A 6,000-nucleotide genomic window follows, 5' to 3' on the forward strand; every position below is an offset into this window, starting at 1 on the left:
TGCGCCTGGGACCTTTCAGCGCTTAATGGAGCGCATGTTCGGGGACCAACGTTTCCAATCCGTCCTGTTGTACATTGATGACGTTGTTTTTTCATCTGCAGTACACCAGCACCTGGATCATCTGGAAGAGGTTTTTTACAGACTTAAACAACAAGGGTTGAAGGTAAAGCTTTCCAAATGTCACTTTTTCCAAAAACGAGTCAAATATTTGGGACATGTCTCTGAGCAGGGCGTGGCTACAGACCCGGACAAAGTGGCTGTGGTGCGTGAATGGAAACGCCCCTCTCACCTGGCTGAGCTGCGTTCTTTCCTCTGTTTTGCCAGTTATTACAGTAGGTTTGTAGATGGCTTTGCTAAGTTAGCAGCCCCCCTCCATCATTTGGGAGCACAGCTGAGTGGGCCAAACAAGAAGGGTAAGACCCCCCAGACCCCGTTGTCCTCCGCTTGGGATGATCATTGTGAGCAGGCATTTTTGGCCCTTAGAGAAGCCCTGATCACAGCACCAGTTTTAGCCTACGCCGACTTTCAAAAGCCATTCATCCTCGAGATCAATCCTAGTCATGGTGGGCTTGGTGCAGTACTCTCCCAAGAGCATGACGGAAAGTGCAGGCCCATAGCCTTTGCCAGTCGAAGCCTTAAGCCAGCAGAAAAAAACATGGATAATTACAGTTCCATGAGGCTAGAGTTTTTAGCTCTTAAATGGGCTGTCACAGAAAAATTCCGGGAGTATTTATTAGGTAATGGGGTTACAATTTACACTGACAACAATCCTCTGAGCCATCTTCAAACTGCTAAATTAGGAGCACTGGAGCAGCGATGGGCTCCTCAATTGGCTTCCTTTGACTATACGTTGGAATATCGCTCAGTTCGTAATAATGGCAATGCAGACGCTTTGTCGAGGCAGTACCTTGAACGGTTTTCCCCAGGAATGGCTGTCCCTCCTGCTTTATCTCATCCTCCATCAGCCGACTCCTCTGTCTATCAGGAAGTTCACAGCAATGATATTTCTGCCCTGCCTGGTTATTCACAGCTAGATTTGTCCACTTTGCAGAATCGAGATCCAGCCATTGGTCCCGTGTGGAAACATTGGAGGGAGGGTCGAACCCCAGGACCAAAGGAACGTGAACAACTGAGTCAGGAAAGTAGGGAGTTGTTTCACCAGTGGGGTCGCCTGGTGGAAAGGGAAGGTGTGCTCTATCATCGGATCTACCTTCCAGGGGGCGGTAGAGAAGTGTTCCAAATTATATTACCGAAATGCCTCAGAGGAAGTGCTCAAGTGTGTGCATGATGGACATGCACACCAGGGTATAGACCGTACTTTACAGCTCGCCCAGGACCGGGGTTATTGGCCAGGTATGCCAAAGGATGTGGAAACGTGGTGTCGCAATTGTGAAAGATGCATCCTGGCAAAGGAAGGACCTAAAGTTCGAGCTTATCGGGGAAGTCTGCAGGCATCGCGACCTAACAAACTCTTGGCAATGGATTTCACTGTGTTAGAACCAGCCACTGATGGAAGAGAGAATGTTCTAGTGCTTACCGATGTATTTTCCAAGTTTACGCAGGCGATACCGACGAGATCAGTGGGCCAGTACAGTGGCAGATGTGTTGGTGAAATGGTGGTTCCACCTGTTTGGCACTCCAAGCCGTATCCACTCTGATCAAGGCAGAAATTTTGAAAGCAAGGTGATAAAGCAGCTGTGTAAAATGTATGGGTTCAAGAAAAGCCGGATGACTCCGTATCATCCGGAAGGTAATGGGCAGTGTGAGCGGTTTAACCGCACCCTCCACGACCTCCTTCGTACTCTACCACCAGATAAGAAGAGACGCTGGCCCCATTTTTTATCACAGGTAACGTGTTCCTAAAACACTACTGCTCATCAGTCTACCGGAATGACTCCACACTACATCATGTTTGGCTGTGAACCCCAACTCCCTGTGGATTTCCTCCTTGGCATCAACGAAGCCGATCCCAGTGAGGACACCCCAGAAGAATGGGTGCAGAAGCATCAGGAATGCCTGAGGATGGCGCATGATCATGTAAGGCAGCAATTGGAGGCCAAAGCTGAAAAGCGAAATCAAAAGTATAACCAGCAGGTAACTGATTCGAGCCTAGAAGAAGGTCAGTTGTTTTATTTGAAAAATCACCAGGTGCAAGGAAGAAATAAGATCCAAGACGTCTGGGATTCCTGTCTTTACAGAGTTGTACGTCGACCTCAAGACCCAGGTGTCATATACTCTATTGTTCCTGTCAATCAAGATGGCCCAGTTCACCAAGTACACCGAACGGAGTAGAGGAGTGTGCCTGGAAGAGAGGACTGTAATGCCCATCCGGTTGGTCCATTGTGTGCTGTTGACGACGACGTTGTTGTTACTGCTGATACTACAGATGACTCGGAGGAAGAGTCGATGCTTATGGTCCTTGACGAGGACTGGAGAAGAGAGCAAGTGGCGTTGGTACCAGACATGGAGAACAGTATGGAAACAAGTGAAAGTCCACTTGATCCTGGGAGCCTTGTGCAGGACCAGGAGAGTGGGTAAAGTGAATCTAGTGAAGGTCCATCTGACCAAGGATCACCAGCTGCCCCCAGCCTACGTCGTAGCAATCGAAGTACTGCAGGTTAACATTCGAACCCGCATCGGTTGCCATACCCTGTGAGAACCCACCAGTCAGGAGCAAAAGGGGTTGAGTCAGGTAGTTGCCAATCCTAGAACATGTAGTTTTGAGTGTTGAGGGTTAGCTCCTTACTTTACCGTTTTTGGGTGGTTCATCGTCGGGGCACCGATGCATTTGAGGGGGGCAAATGTAGCCTGTGGGACCAATCATTAGTCGCCGTCAGAGATAATTCTATTGGTTCCGCCCCTTTTGGCTTTATAAGCTACCTGTGCAGGCATATCGAGAGACCAAAGGAGTTTATCGCAGTGCTCTCGAGTCCATCCCTACTTGTAAAGGTCAGATCGGTCAGAGAATTAAAGTCCCCTGGTGGAATGAGGATTGCACGAGGGCCATTAAGGCCAGAAAGTCTTCCTTTAAAAAAGTCAGGAAATCCTTGCTGCTTCAAGATGCTATCGAGTTCAAGAGAAGAAGAGCTCAAGCTCAGCGGGTAATTAAACGTGCCAAGTCAGAGTCTTGGCAAGCATTTTGTGCATCAATTAATCCGGACGCCTCCATTAGTTCTGTTTGGTGTAGGGTTAGAAGTATGTATGGTAGGAATGGTGGAGGGTGGTCGATAGCTTGGCTGGTCAGCAATAATGCCCCCTGTTTATTCGAGCCAGGAGAAGGCCTCTGCTTTAGCGTCCTTCTTTTCAGATCAGTCAGGTGATGATCCTGTCGATTCGGAGACAGGTGAGGCCAAGCGTCAGTTTGTCTCCCAGCACAAAGACATTCTCTGTGATGGGAGCCCGGATAACTCCCCGCTTAACATGGATTTCTCTCTGGGTGAATTAAAGCATGTCATTTCCAAGTCCAAGAATAGTGCTCCTGGCCCTGATTTGCTCACTCACTTGATGTTCAAGCACATGGACGATAGTGTCTTGGAAGTGTTTTTTTTTTTTTTTTTTTTTTTTTGTATACTGAATCGAGGCTCGTGAAAGAGCTAACATTTATTTCACAAACAAATCAACCAGACAAACAAAACACACAAAAAGAGGGAGCGGAAGACAAGATGGGGAGAGAAGGGGAAGCACACAACCACAACATTTGAGAGCAGGGAGAAGTGTGGGAGGGAGAGGGCTTGGGGGCAGGAGGAGTGGGAGGGGGAGGGCGGGGGGGGAGAGGTATAAAACACAAGGGGACCGAAATTAGCGGGGGTAGAAAAGATCAAGGTTTTGGATGGGGGAGGATAAGAGATGGTGGTGAACAGCTGTTTTAAAGACCTGGAGGGTGCAGTGGGATTGAAGAGAGTGAGGGAGTTTGTTCCAGAGGCGGGAGAAAAGAGGAATGAAGGAGTGAAGGTGAGCAGAAAGTCTTGATTTTGGCAGTTTAACCATAAGAGGGTTGCAGGCAGATCTTGTGCGACCTGTAGGAATATTTGGGGGACAGAGCCCAGAGAGGGCTGGGGGGGGGCAAGGCCAGAGAGGAGTCGGTAGAAGACGGAAAGACCACCAACCTGCCTGCGGTGAGTGAGTGAAAGGCCCTTGGAGTTAGCTTCATCGCGGGAGATTCCAATGATTCTGAACGCTTTGGTTTCAACAGCGTGAAGACGGGCTAGGTGTGAGGCACGAGCACCAGACCAGAGGGGAGAGCAGTATTCCATAGAGCTGCGGATGAAAGCCTTGTATGTGGTGAGGAGCTCAGGTGTGCCAAGGAAGGACTTCGCACGACGGAGGATGCCCAGTCGGCGACTGGCTTTGGAGGCCAGATTTGAAATGTGGTTTTCCCAGGAAAGATCATGGCAAATAGTGAGACCCAAAAGCTTGAGTGACAGAACTTCTTGGAGAGGATTATTCAGAAAGTGGATGGGAGGGTTTTCCAGTCGGTCTTTTCGGAGAGACATCGTAAGAGTGTGAGATTTATCAGGATTGAAAGACATGTTCCATTTGTTTGCCCAGTCTGTGATTTTGTCCAGGTCTGCAGAGAGTGAGGAGGCTGCAGACTGCCGACATGAAGGATGACGAATGGAGCGACAGAGAGTAGAGTCGTCAGCAAAGAGATAGAGGATTTTCAAGAGAGTCAGAGAGATCATTGATGAAGACCAGAAAAAGCACAGGGCCCTGAACACTACCTTGGGGAACTCCAGCCTGAACAGGAAGAGGAGATGAGAGAAACCCATTCAGGGCCACACGTTGACTACGACCAGAGAGGAAGTCCGCCAGACATGCGTGGAGATTTCCATGGATACCAAAGGAGGAGAGTTTGGTGAGCAGAGCAGGGTGCCAGACCGTATCGAAGGCACGTGAAATGTCAAGGGAGACAGCGCTAATTTCCTGTTTGGCGTTGAGGACCTCCATCCATTCTTGACAAAGCAGAAGCAGCATGTCCAGAGTAGAGTGACCAGGTCTGAAACCAAATTGATGATCAGAGATCAAGCCATTGGAGAAGAGGAAAGATTTCATATCTGAAGCAATGATGGATTCCATGACTTTGCTGATAATTGGGAGAAGGCTGATTGGTCTGTAGTTGCTGGGATCTGTTTTTGCACCTTTTTTGTGCAAAGCGGTGATGTTGGCTGATTTCCAAGCAGATGGCAGATGACCTTGAGCAAAAGAGAGGGTGAAGAGAACAGAAAGAGGGAGTGAAAGAGCAGAAGAACATGATTTTAGGACCCGTGGGCTGATGCCGTCAGGACCAGTTGCAGAATCAGAGTCGAGGGTTGACAGAAACTTTTCCACCTTGTCAGTAGGAAAGGACACGGAGTCCAGGAGCAGCTGGGTACGACTGGGTACGGTGGGTACAGAGAGGGATTGGTTTGGGACACAAGATTTAGAGGCAAACACAGAGTTGAGGCATTCAGCTTTTTCACGTGCGGAGTCAGCAGTTAAGCCGTTTGAGGTGAGGGAGGGGATGGAGGGGGAACAAACACCAGAAACAGATTTGACCAGACGCCACCAGGATTTGGAAGAGGGAGACAGATAAGAGAGTTTAAGGAGACAGATAAGGAGACAGATAAATTTAAGGAGACAGATAAGGCAGAGAGACAGATAAGTATCAGGCGTTGTTCAATAAGGTCTGGGCATCAGGAAGGCTCCCTTGTGAGTGGAAGCATTCCATAATCATTCCTGTTCTAAAGCCTGGTAAGGATCCTACAGATCCATCCTCTTACCACCCTATAGCCCTTATTTCTGTTGTTAGCAAACTTATGGAGAAGATGGTTAATGAACGCCTGATATTTTATTTAGAAAAGAATAATCTGCTCAATAGATATCAGAGTGGATTCAGGAGGGGTCGGTCCTCTTCAGATCAAATAGTCTCTCTGGCGAATGACATTAGGAAGGCTTTCATCGTCCGCGAGTCGGTGCTGGGGGTTTTCCTTGATATTCAGCAGGCCTATGATTCTGTCTGGA

The sequence above is a fragment of the Myxine glutinosa genome, chromosome 6, assembly GCF_964187855.1.
Source record: "Myxine glutinosa chromosome 6, kmMyxGlut1.1, whole genome shotgun sequence".
Taxonomy (NCBI): domain Eukaryota; kingdom Metazoa; phylum Chordata; class Myxini; order Myxiniformes; family Myxinidae; genus Myxine; species Myxine glutinosa.